We start from the raw sequence: 13730 nt of genomic DNA on the forward strand, positions 1-13730 counted from the left end.
TCTCATGGACCAGCCCACGTCAGAGCTCCCTGTCGACCATCATCACCCCCAGCTCCTTCAAGGTCAAGCCAATTACATCAAGGATGCCATCCATCTATCTTGTCCTTGGTCTGCCCATCTTCCTTTTTCTTTCCACTTTCCCCAGCATCATTGTATTCTCTAAGCTTTCCTGTCTTCTCATGATGTGGCCAAAATACTTTGCCTCTAATATCCTTCCCTCCAATGAGCAGTTGGGCTTTATTTCCTGAAGTATGGACTGGTTGGATCTTCTGGCGGTCCAAGGTACTCTCAGAATTTCCTCTAGCACCACAGTTCAAAAGCATCTATCTTCCATAGTCTTCCCTATGGTCCAGTTCTCACATCCGTAGGTGACTACGGGGAATACCATTGCTTTGACTACGCGGATCTTTGTTGCCAGTGTGATGTTTCTACTCTTCACTATTTTATCAAGATTGGGCATTGCGCTCCTCCCAAAAAGTAAGCATCTTCTTTTTTCCTAGCTGCAGTCTGCATCTGCAGTAATCTTTGCACCTAGAAATACAAAGTATGTCACGTCCTCCACATTTTCTCCCTCTATTTGCCAGTTATCAATCAGTCTGGTTGCCATAATCTTGGTTTTTTTATGTTTAGCTGCAACCCAGCTTTTGCACTTTTTCTTTCACCTTGATTAGAAGGCTCCCCAGCTCCTCCTCACTCAAACTGGTATCATCTGCATATCTAAGGTTGTTAATGTTTCTTCCAGCAATTTTTACCCCAGCCTTCCATTCGTCAAGCCCCGCACACCGCATGATGATGATGAACCTTTCCCAGTTCTGCCTATAGGACTAAATGGAGCTGTATCTTTAAGAAGCGCGCGGGTGGGCGGGGCCGAACGAGGAGGCGGAGCCTCGTTTGGCTGAATGGCTCTAACTAGGTAGCGCGCAGGTGGGCGGGGCCGAAAGAGGGGGCGGGGCCTCGCTTGCTCTGCGTTGGCCGGGCCGAACAAAGGGGCGAGACTTGGGTCGGCTGAGTAGTCTCTAACATTTGGATCCACGCGCACGGTGGGCTGGGTCGAGGCAAGAGCGCAGCCTCGGTCAGCTGAACGGCTCTCTAGATTTGGGATGCGCGCGCAGGGTGGGCGGGGGCCGGGCGAGGGGGCGTGGCCTCGCTCGATCTTGGCTCCGCCTCCAGAGCGCCCCTTAAGACTGACCGAGGCCGCGAAAGGCATCCTGGGATTGCCCGCCCTCACCTAATTGTCTGCCCTGCCGCCTTAAAAGCGCGTTCATCTGAAGGACGGAAGCCACGCCTTGCAGGGCGGGGCTTAGCGTCGCTCCTACATCCGTCTTCCGCGCAGCGCCTTCTGGGGCTTGTAGTCGCGCGGCTTGCGATTCAGGAAGGCTTTTGCTCTCTTTTCTCAGTGGGACCCCGGCTTGGGGTGCGGGGGCGGGGCTTGCGCTACGGAAATGACGTAAGGCGCCGGGTTTCTGGGCTCTGTGAAGGGGTTGAGTGGGAGGAAGAGGGGAGGAAAGGAGGAAAGGACGGGAAGAAGGAAGGAAGGGCGGCAGCGGAGGAAGAGGCCGGCAGCAACGGTCAGTTGGGCGAGCGGTCAGGAAGGGAAGGAAGGAGGGAGGGGCAGCGGGGGTTAGAACAGCGGGGAGGCTGAGAGAGTGGCACCCGCTTCTTTTTAAAGGCTTTGCTTCCAGACCAACTATTCCTATTATTGTTATTATTGTGCCTTCAGGTTGTGTGTCTATGAAGCAGGGATGGGTTTTGGGGTCTATAGCCCTTCCACACCGCTATAGAACCGAGAGTATCCAGGCCGGTTATCCACAATCTCTGCTTTGAACTGGGTTTTCTGAGTCCATATTGCTATCCAATCCAGTTCAATGTGGGTTTGACACCACTGTGTGGAAGGGGTTTATGCAAGTATTCCTAAAGAGACACTCAGGTCACTTCTACACTGCCATATAAAAATCCAGACTACCTGCTTTGAACCGGGTTATATGTCAGTGTAGACCCGAGTTCAGACCAGATGCTCTCCTTTGATAATCTGGATTATATGGCAGCGTAGAAGGGGTTTGGGATGCCCCATTGGTATCGCTTTGAGGCTGAGAGATTGTGACTCGGTTTAAGGGTGCGTCTACACAGCAGAAATGATGTAGTTTGACACCTGTTTCATCGCTATGGCTACGGTTTATGCTGGAGTTTGTTTTGGCGGGGGGGGGGGGGGGGGGGGGGAGACACGGGACACCAGCGCTTTTTGGGTGCAGAAGGTGACGAAAGGCCTTGTTGAAACTCCATGGAATTGAGCCATGGCAGTTCAGGCAGCGTCAAACCGCATTTAATTCTGCAATGGAGAGTCACCTTAAAATTCTCCCCTACCCATTGTGTGTTTCCATGGAAAAGTAGGAATTCAAGTTGTGATCTTCAGCAGGGTCATCGTAACAGTCCCTTGGTTATAATTTTTTTATATATATATAAATTTTAATTAAGTTTTATATAATTACAGCGAAAGTGGGGGAATAATATAAGAAGTTAGAAAAGATAGAAAATTCCAAGAGCCATAACACCTGTGAGGGGAAAAAAAAGAAAACAAAACGAGCATCCAAAAAAATCAAAAACAAAATCCACAGAAAACTATCGTAAAAAGAAAAAAGAAAAAATATATAAAAATAAGAGAAAAAAAATAGGGGAAAAAAAAAGACTCCCTTCTGATTCAGCTCGTACCATAACTTTCGTTTTATCTGTTTATATGAGAAGAAGAAAATAATCTATTTTGTACCATCCTAATGGCCTCAGTCCCATTATAGTTCTTTGTATCTTGTTTCTATATAATCATCAATTATTGACCAATTTGTCTCTTTGATTATATTACCTGTGTTCTTTTTTAATAGAAACATTAGCATGTCCATGTCCTTTATTTCATTTATTTTGTTTACCCAGTGGAGTTTTTCTGGTGTTTCTTTCTGCTTCCAGATTTTAGCAAGACAATTCTGGCGGCCGTCGTCAAATATGTAAACAAGATATCCTCATTCGAGTCCAATTTAATATCATCATCTACAATTCCCAATAAATAGTATTCGGGTTTTCTTGGAAATTTCTTATTGAATATTATTTGCATTTCTTCATGTATGTCTTTCCAATATTTCTGCGATTCTGTACAGCTCCACCATAAGTGAAAAAAGGTTCCATCGTGTTTATTACATTTCCAACAGGCTTTTGATACATTCTTATACATACAATTTAGTTTTACTGGAGTCATGTACCACCTATTGGTTATAATGTTTTAATGACTAATGCATCTTACGTTTCATCTTCAGTTTTGTGTATCTCAATATGAATTTTGTGGAAACAATATATGTGTGTTTTAAAGATTTTTTTTCTGATGAGTGTGGGTTTTAGCAATGCTGTGAGCTTTGAGCTGTGAGGTGGGCAAGAAATAAATATTATTATTATTATACTTGTATGCCACATGCAACCATACACAAGCACATATACACACATTTATGTATGTATTATGTACTTATTTCCGTACATAACGAAAATGCAGAATCTTTAAATTGCTGCAGTATTCCTTTAATAATTATTATGATTATTTTAGTTCTAACCTGTCTCTTCTCATGGCTCAGTGCTGGTTACAGCATAATTAAAACACATAAACATTTACAAGTTCTACAACTATATATATATTAAAATGTATTTTTTTAAAAAAGATACATATTTGAAAGGTATTTTTAACCTAGAGAACTAGCCTTCTGTAGGCTATTGGACTCTTGATAATAAAAAATGACATTCTTTTCTTTCTGGTGGGAGTTCTTGTTGGTCAGAGAAGACTGGTTTCCGGACACTTCCGGGTGGAGGCAAGATAGAGGCAGCAGCAGCTTTCAGAGCTCCATGAGCCTGAAACTGAATTTCCTTCTCTAAGAGGTTGGGAGAATATCTAATCTCCCCAATATCGACGGAAAAAAGTCGAATTGGCATACTTCCATTGAGGAATTGTTCGATAGGAAAGGAGAGGACTCAAAGGAGCCTCTACAATCCATATCTGAATCTCAAGGAATGACCTCAGAAGGAGGACGCCGGACTGCAAAGAATGGTGAGCAAGCCTTCCGCCTCCACTTATTTTCAAAGTAAAGTCAAATAAGTCAAGTACAGATTAGAAGAAAAATAAGGAAAGCAGAGGCAAAAGAAAGAAGGTCAGAAAGATCAAAAAGACTAGCCCAAAAACTGGGAAACTGGGAAATCTACATGTGAAAGGACTCCCAGCAACAACTACATTACACATTCAAATAGCAAATACCTGGGAACAAAGAGCCGAGGCGGCAACGGTAGTAAAAAGGGGAAGAGATGGTTGACAGTGGGGCTGCTGCTAGCGAGAGTTGCCGAGTTACTGAGTTGCTGAGGGAGACTGGAAAATGTCATGCGTTAGCATGAGTAGCATGCAGATTGACTCTAGCCCAGTTAACTGTGTGTGTGATGAATTGGCTCATAAAAGAAAAACACACGAGACTTCGGCTTAAAGTAGAAAAGAAAAATATTGTAGTATTGGCAGCATACAAAAACAAAGTAGCAGGATTACTGTTTCCACAAAAGTAACATGAAACAATATCTTTTGAGAGATATCACTACTCAGCTGAGATAAGCAGGAATCCTTGTCCTCTTCTCATGGCTGTGTCTTTGCAGGACATCTGCAGCGAAGTCCCCGGCTTACACAAAGCAGAACGGCACAGAGGCATAGATGCACAGTAGCATAAATGCACAATGGCAAAGAACTAAACACACAGTAGCTATCTTTATACACATGAAAATAACACTCTCAATTAACTCTTCAATTAACTGAAACAGCTGTAGCACAAACAGCCTTGAACCTTACAGCAACTTAAAGTTATAGCACAAACAACATTGATCCTTACAACAACTTAGATAAAGTACGTTGCAACCTCTTAGTAGCAACAGAAAATACCAGAAAGTAAAAGCCGCAGAAAAAAAGCCGCAAAACTCTCGCCAGGAAACAATTGCCAAGGAAACAAGGGAACTACTACCAACTCACCCCCCCCCCCCTGCCCAGAAGGAGTAGAATGCTGCCACTTCCAGCTCCCAACTGGAACATGTTAACTTAACAGAATCGCCAGAACAGAGGAAGAGTCTAAAGACAAGCCTAATGGAGAATCCAAGAATCTAAGAATCTTGATATGAGAGCCAAACGGATGGTGACAGATGAAAGAGGACATATCCAGCGTCAGTGAGTAACTTAAACCTCAAACCAATTAATTTATAACTATTGACATAAATAACATTAGAATTGATATTGGATGTACAACTATAAACGAGAGTAATAGAATTGAATAGTAACTAAGTAGATATTATAATAATAAACTGAATTGTGTTCTGCTCATTGTGTATTGTGTATTGTGTATGACTCTGTATGATGAACTGAATTGTGACTGCAAAAGAATATAGGATATAGAATATAGTCTCTTTTCTACTCCTTATTGTGGACAAATTGTTAACTAAGTAATTGTTAACGGAACGAAGATTAATATGCAAGGTGAATAAGGTGAAACTGGAATCAAAAGGAATTGAAAATATAATATTTATAGTTTGAGAAGACTAAGTGGAACTTTACAGAACTACGAAAGAAACCAGAAAACAAAGAATGAATCTGAGGACTTTTAATTAACTATATGAAGGACTATAAAACGCAATAGTCCATTAGAATGCTGAACTGCCGAACTGCTGAATGAGAGCACACTTGTTCATATAACGAATTATATTTCCACAATTCAATTCAATTAAGTATTTATAACTTAAGAAACAGAAAACGTAGTTCAGGATGGACAAACAGACAACAGCCAAATAAAGCAAGTTACTTGCTGTAAGAAGACACTTGGTACATCTAGTACAAGGCGAATCTTCCCCCAAACAAGGAGAACCAACTTTAACAGATCTAATGGCCGAGCTACTTAAAATACAAGAAACACAAGTCAAACTACAAGAAACACAAGTGAAACTGCAAGAAACACAAGAGAAAATGCGACTATCTCAAGAAAAAAAGCAGGCAAAATTAGAGAAAATGATCCAAGACGAAATGGGGAAAGAGAGGGGAGATCAAAGATGAACTTTCCACAGTTAAAAAAGAGATGGATGGAATGCAAAATGAAATTAGTGCCATCAAGAAAGATAATACAACACAGAAGAAGTACCAGGAGAAAATGAAGAAAAGATTGGATACAGTGGAATAGATCTCAAACAGAATAACTAGACAACAAGAGATGATAGAAATAAGAGAGACAGAATACCAGTTAAGAATAAGGAATATTGAAGAGGAGGAACAAGCTAATTTAAGAGGTATTATAACGGAAATAACCACCAAAATACTCGACATTTCTACAGTAGAAATGGCATCAAATATAGACAAAGTGTACCGAGTGCAAACAAATTACGCTAAGAACGGAACAGTAAAAGATGTTGTGGTCCACCTAACAAGGAAGTGCCTGAGGGACCAGATTCTAAAAAATAACGCCAAGCAACCGACATTCTACAGAGGAAAAAAAATAGCCATTATAAAAGAAGTGCCAGCGTTTAAAAAAGGAAAGGAAAGGAAACCATATTATTTCTTGACGGATGAGCTTAAAAAACAGTAAATAAAATTTTGATGGGAAAGGAAGGAAGGGTTAATGGCAACCTTTAAAGGAGAAAAAATATGGGTGACCTCGGTGGAGAAAGCGAAAGCCTTTTACCAGAGAATCACAAAAGAACAAGATTATGATGGAAAATAACACAAAGATAAGCCAGCCCCCAAAGACGACACTGAGTCAGATGACGATAATAAAATAATGCAGGCCGCGGGAGGGCCAGAAAGGAAAAAAGGAGAGAAAAGACTTTCCAGAAAGGAAAAAAGGAGAGAAATATCACCGGAGGATTACAGTAAACAGTACTATAGAAACCAACCAACAAAGAATTTGATAGACTTAGAACTTAAAGATGGCGCTGAAGATCGTATCGAATAATGCGAATGGCTTTAATGCACCTAATAAAAAAAGTAATATTTAACCAACTCAAAAGTTTAAAGTGTGACATAATTGCGATACAGGAAACACATATAGCACAGAAGCATTTCTCACACCTCGAGAATAAGCAATTAGGGAAACTATTATATTCTTCCGCATTGGAGAAGAAACGAGGCGTGGCCTTATACATAAAAGAAAATTTAAACCCAGGATTTGCATTTAAAGATTGTGGTGGTAGAATAATAGGAGTTAAAATAAGAATAAAAGATCAGAACATACTCGTTTGTAATATATATGCCCCTAATGGAGCTAAGTCCTCATTTGTAAAAGTTCTAAGAGAAAAAATAACAGAACATGTGTGTGACAACTTGATGGTGATAGGGGACTTTAATGGTATAATAGATAGTAAGCTAGACAAAACAGGAAAGTGGGAAACTACTCCAAAACCTTCTACAATTGAAAAAAGGAATTAAGACTACAGGACATATGGCGAATAAAAAACCCTGATGTTAGAGATTATACCTACTATTCTGCCAGTCACTGGATATGGTCCCACATAGACATGTGCTGGGTGTCTAGTTTTTTGTCAGTTAAAACCAAAAAGGTCAAAATACTTCCTAGAACCAACACAGATCATTGTCCACTTATGCTAGAGATTACAATTAGCCCAAAAGATAGGAGGTGGAAGCTAAATGAAATTCTAATCAAACAAGAAGAGGACATAAAGAATAGCAAAAAAGCATTAATGAATTACTTTGAGAATAACATTGACAAAGGCACTAATCTAGAGACTGTATGGGAAGCCAGCAAAGCAGTGATGAGGGGCCACTTTATCCAGCTAGGAGCCATTAAAAATAAGAAAAGGAAAGAAGATCGGGGGAAGCTAGAAGCAAAATTGAAAGAAAAAGAAGAACTATTAAAAAAGAAACCAGGGAATAAAAAAATACAGTTAGAAATTGACATAATAAGAAAAGAAATTAACTCCGCACAGTTAAATTTAATGGCTCAGAATCTAAAATTTTTAAAAGCCCAATATTTTGTTGAAGCAAATAAGCCGGGGAAATTCCTAGCCAAAAAATTGGCAAAGAAACGGCAGCAAAGGCTGATTACACAAATAATAGAAGGAGGAGAAAATTATACCAAGGAGAAAGATATCGCCAATCAATTCAAGGAATTTTACAAAAAACTATATAAAAAAGACATATTAAAGAATGAGGACATAACAGCATTTATTTCCAACCAAAAAATATCGAGGATTTCTGATGCAGAAAGGGAACTACTAAATACACCGATTAATGAAGACGAAATATATGATGTAATAAACAAATTGGCAAACAATAAAGCACCTGGGCCTGACGGCTTTACGGCGCAGTATTATAAATTATTCAAAGAAGAACTAGTGCCGCATCTCAAAGGAGTTATGAACAACATAATGAAAGGGAAAGATATGCCGGAGACCTGGAAGGAGGCGTATATAACACTGATCCATAAGGAGAGCTCAGATCCCACAAATGTAAAGAACTATCGCCCTATTTCTTTATTAAACTGTGATTATAAGATATTTGCAAGCGTAATCGCTGAAAGATTCAAGGGAGTACTTAATGCAAGAATAAAAGAAGATCAGAGAGGATTCCTTCCGGGAAGACAACTGAGAGATAATATAAGATCCATCTTAAACATAATTGAATATTATGAAAAGAACAGACAAAAAGAAATAGGCCTTCTCTTTTTAGACGCTGAGAAGGCATTCAATAATACAAACTGGAATTTTCTAACCCATACACTAAAAGAGATGGATGCAGGTTACCACATTTTAAATATTATAAAATCCATATACGCTAATCAGTCAGCAAAAATAATAGTGAACGGGCAATGTACTGAGACAATCAAAATACAGAAAGGAGTTAGACAGGGATGTCCCCTGTCCCCGTTATTATTTGTAATGATATTAGAAGTCCTATTAGAAGACCTAAGAGCAGACAAAGACCTAAAAGGAACTAAGATCAGATCAGAGGAGTACAAAGTGTTGGCGTTCGCCGATGATGTTGTATGCATTATGGAGAACCCAACTGAGCTCGCTCAGAAATGGCTGACAAAGATTGAAAATTTTGGGAAACTTGCGGGCTTTAAGATAAATAGAAACAAGACCAAAATACTAACTAAAAATATCAAGGCAGACAGAAAGGATAAGATTGCCAAAGAAACGGGAATAGAGGTAGTTAAAAAAATTAAATACCTGGGAATCACTATCTCCACATCTAATGTAAACCTATTTAAAGATAATTATGAAAAGACATGGGGAATTATCCAGAAGAAACTCAAAAATTGGAAATATCTTAATTTATCCTTATTGGGGAAAATATCAGTTATCAAAATGAATGTATTGCCGAGATTAATATTTCTGTTTCAGACAATCCCAATTATTAAAACAAATACCTGCTTTAGAAAATGGAACAAAGATATTTTGAATTTTATTTGGGACGGAAGGAAACCAAGGATTAAGTTTAAAAACTTAACTGATGCAAGAAGGTCTGGCAATGCTGGACCTTCAACTGTACTTTGAGGCGTGCGCACTATCATGGGCAAAAGCGTGGGCCACTCTTGAACCAAAGAGAATTCTGACTCTCGAAGGACATGACATTAGAAGAGGATGGCACGCCTATTTGTGGTACGGCAAGGCTAAGATAGAAAGAAATTTTAACAACCACTATATAAGCTCATCCTTGCTAAAGGTCTGGAACAAATATAAGGATTACATATATACTAGAACACCCAGATGGTTATCTCCAATGGAGGCTTTTCATAGAAGGGAGTTACCCAAGGAGAAATGGCTAAGATATAAACATCTTTTGATAAAAGACAATAGCATGTGGCGCCTTAAAACCATGGAAGAACTTAAAGAAACAGATGAAGAGATAGAATGGTTCCACTACCTACAGGCCAAAGAGCACTACAATGAAGATCGAAAGAAAGGATTTAATGAAAATGATACGTGCTGGGACAAGGTGATGAAAAGAGAGAAGAATGGTATAGGTCACAATCCTATACCAGAAGTTGCTTGAGTGGAGCAATGAGAGAGAACTGATAAAGGAAACCATGAACAAATGGTCGAAGGATATAGGCCGCTCCATACTATTTAAAGAGTGGGAACAAGTATGGAAGAGCAAAATAAAACTAACAAGAGCCACCACAATAGTAGAAAACTGCTACAAAGTATTTTATAGATGGCATTTGACACCAGCGGTTCTAGCCAAATTTAATAAAAAACAGAATAATTTATGCTGGAAGTGCAGAAAAGAAGTAGGAACATACTTCCATATGTTCTGGAATTGCAAAGAGATCCAAAAATTTTGGACATCGGTCCACAGACATGTACAAAATATACTAAAAACGAAGTTTGATATGAAACCCGAATATTATCTACTAAATATAACAAACTTGGATTTAAAAAGAAATGAGGAGAAGATTCTTTTCTATCTGGCAGCAGCTGCAAGAATACTAATAGCCCAAAAATGGAAGACAATGGAAACACCTTCAAATGATGACTGGATAAGGAAGGCTATAGACTTTATGGACATGGACAGACTTTCGTGCCTACTGGAAAATCAAGACAAGAGGAACCCAATCAACTGGAATCAATTTAAAGAATACTTAAAAACAAAAAATATAATCAGTATATAATATTAAATTACAAGACTCATCCAGAGTAAATAATTAAAACAAGGTTCTTGTGGGTTTTTTTGGGCTATAGAGCCATGTTCTAGAGGCATTTCTCCTGACGTTTCGCCTGCATCTATGGCAAGCATCCTCAGAGGTAGTGAGGTCTGTTGGAATTAGGACAATGGGTTTATATATCTGTGGAATGGCTGGGGTGGGGCAAGGAGCTCTTCCCTGCTGCAGTTAGGTGTGAATGTTTAGCTGATCACCTTCATTAGCATTTGAAGGCCTGCCTGAGCCTGGGAAAATCTCTTGCTGGGAGGTGTTAATCTGTGCCTGGTTGTTTCCTCTGTTGTTTTGCTGTTATAATTTTAGAGTTTTTTTTAATATTGGTAGCCAGATTTTGTTCATTTTCATGGTCTCTTGCTTTCTGTTGAAATTGTCCACATGCTTGTGGATTTCAATGGCTTCTCTGTGTAGTCTGACATGGTGGTTGTTGGTGTGGTCCAGCATTTCTGTGTTCTCAAATAATATGCTGTGTCCAGGCTGGTTCATCAGGTGCTCTGCTATGGCTGACTTCTCTGGTTGAAGTAGTCTGCAGTGCCTTTCATGTTCCTTGATGCGTGTCTGGGTGCTTCGTTTGGTGGTCCCTATGTAGACTTGTCCACAGCTGCATGGTATACGGTAGACTCCTGCAGAGGTGAGAGGATCCCTCTTGTCCTTTGCTGAACGTAGCATTTGTTGGATATTCTTGGTGGATTTGTAGATTGTTTGTATGTTGTGTTTCCTCATCAGTTTCCCTATGCGGTCAGTGGTTCCCTTGATGTATGGCAGGAACACTTTTCCTCTGGGTGGATCTTCATCTTTACTCTCGTGGCTTGTTCTTGGTCTTGCAGCTCTTCTGATGTCTGAGGTGGAGTATCCATTGGCCTGGAGAGCCCAGTTGAGGTGGTTCAGTTCATCTTGGAGGAGGTGGGGTTCGCAGATTCTTTTTGCACGGTCTGCCAAGGCTTTGATGGTGCTTCTTTTTTGACTTGGGTGATGGTTGGAGTTTTTATGTAGATATCTGTCTGTGTGTGTGGGTTTTCTGTAGACGGTGTGACCCAATTGTTGATCTGGTTTGCGGATGACTAGGACATCTAGAAAAGGCAGTCTTCCTTCATTTTCTTTTTCCATGGTGAACTGGATGTTTGGGTGGATGCTGTTAAGATGGTCTTGGAACCTGTTGAGTTCTTCTTCTCCATGGCTCCAAATGGTGAACGTGTCATCCACATATCTGAACCATATCGTGGGCTTTTTGGTTGCTGTCTCCAGGGCTTGTTTTTCAAAGTGTTCCATGTAGAAGTTAGCTATGACCGGGCTGAGAGGGCTCCCCATAGCTACTCCATCTTTCTGTTCGTAGAATTCATTGTCCCACTGAAAGTAACTGGTGGTGAGGCAATGGTGAAACAGAGACCAAAACAAGACCAATTAAAACAAGACCAAAAAGAAGCATCTAAACTGGAAACTACAACCTCTGTGGACCGAACGGAAGTTACCAGAGATCTACTACTCTCTAACCCTTCCCTCTCCCCCCTTCATCCCCCCTTCATCCCCCCTTTTTTCCCCTTTCCTTTACCGAATCTCTTCCCATTCTGCCCCCACTTTGAACCCCCACTTCAACTATCTTCCCACTTTACTATCACTGAGATTGTTCCCACCCTTTCGATGTTAAAAGGAAAACTTTAATAAAAATCAATTATTAAAAAAAGAAGAAGAGAAGGCTGGTTTCTGACATCAGAGAAAATTATGTTTTATTAAACAAATTATCAAGTGTGATTCTGTGACATAAGGTTTATTCCCCATCTCTCACTATTAAGGAGATAATGCAGTTCATACGTGTTGATATCCTGCTTTTCGAGTGATAAAAGTTGAATTCCTAGCGGTTTGCAAAAGGAGGTGGCAGCAAAACGGTTCGGTTTTCCCAGTAAAAGAAAAACAGAAGTCAAAATGTCATAATACTGTATTGGCAGCCTCAGACTGAAAAAACCGAATTGGAAGTGTGAGTCTTGTGTGTTGTGGAAAAGGTTTCAATTTTAGAACTTTGTTCTTTCCTGCCTTTGATCGGATGTGTTTTACCAAAGGTTAGGTTTTATTTAATACACATTTCAATCTGAGGACACATTTAATAATAAAGAGAGTTGGAGACATTCTTCTTGTGTCACGATAGCAGAGTTTGGACACCACTGACTTGGCAGTGTATGGTTAAGAGCAAGACTGAAACAAAGACCTATACCAAAGGCCCTTCTCGGGCCTTCTCGGTGGTGGCCCCCCGGCTGTGGAACTCCCTCCCTGCTGAAGTTAGACAGGCGCCCTCCCTCATGGCCTTCCGTAAGGGCCTGAAAACCTGGCTCTTCGAAAAGGCCTTTAATTAAGTGCTGTGTTTTGGAATGACCACCGGAATGGACTACGATGACGAGATGGATTACGACCCAAACTAGACGAAGCGGATTTTTAGTTTAATTAATTGTATGTTAGTAAGATGTGTGTTATGCTCCTGATTATTGTAACTGTTGTCTTTATGTTCTATGTTCTGTACACCGCCACGAGTCGCCTCCGGGCTGAGAGTGGCGGTAAACAAATGCAAATAATAATAATTTTATCAATAATTCACAAAAGAAATATGGAAGTCTGATCACAGAAGATGTTTCAGAGCATCATAGAACAAGCTTTGCTTTCAGAATTTGGGTCAGTGACCGTCTAGCACAGACATGGACAAATTTCGGCCCTCAAAGTGAAGTCGAGCATGCCCCCCCCCCCCCAAACAAGGGATGGTGACTTATAGTTCTGCAAAGGACAAAGGTACCAGACTGCACAATAGGGGTTAAGTCTTGGTCAATTTGCCAAGGCCTTAACAACAATGAGGACCCCATGAAACTTCGGGAATAGCTAGACCTTGGGGTCTCTGCTTCTCTCGGGAGCTGTAGTTCTCCAAGGGCGGGGAGCAAAGCTTGTTTCCAGAGACACTAGGTCCATTTGGGCCACTCAAGAACTCCTGCCAGGACCTTTGTGCAACACCCTTGCGTTTTAGCCATCCCCTATGGA

The 13730-nt window shown here is 40.4% G+C and overlaps 1 protein-coding gene across 4 annotated transcripts in view; it reads left to right on the forward strand.

Moving 5' to 3' along the window:
• Positions 1-1432: 1432 nt before the first annotated feature.
• The window catches only part of LOC137095223 (calpain-15-like), a 339156-nt gene continuing 326858 nt past the window's right edge, over positions 1433-13730 (forward strand). For all 4 annotated transcript variants that reach the window (XM_067461636.1, XM_067461637.1, XM_067461639.1 and 1 more), the window contains exon 1: positions 1433-1568. The gene's annotated coding sequence lies outside the window, so the exon portion shown is untranslated. The remainder of the gene's footprint in view (positions 1569-13730) is intronic.

The sequence above is a fragment of the Anolis sagrei genome, chromosome Y (assembly GCF_037176765.1).
Source record: "Anolis sagrei isolate rAnoSag1 chromosome Y, rAnoSag1.mat, whole genome shotgun sequence".
Classification (NCBI taxonomy): Eukaryota; Metazoa; Chordata; class Lepidosauria; order Squamata; family Dactyloidae; genus Anolis; species Anolis sagrei.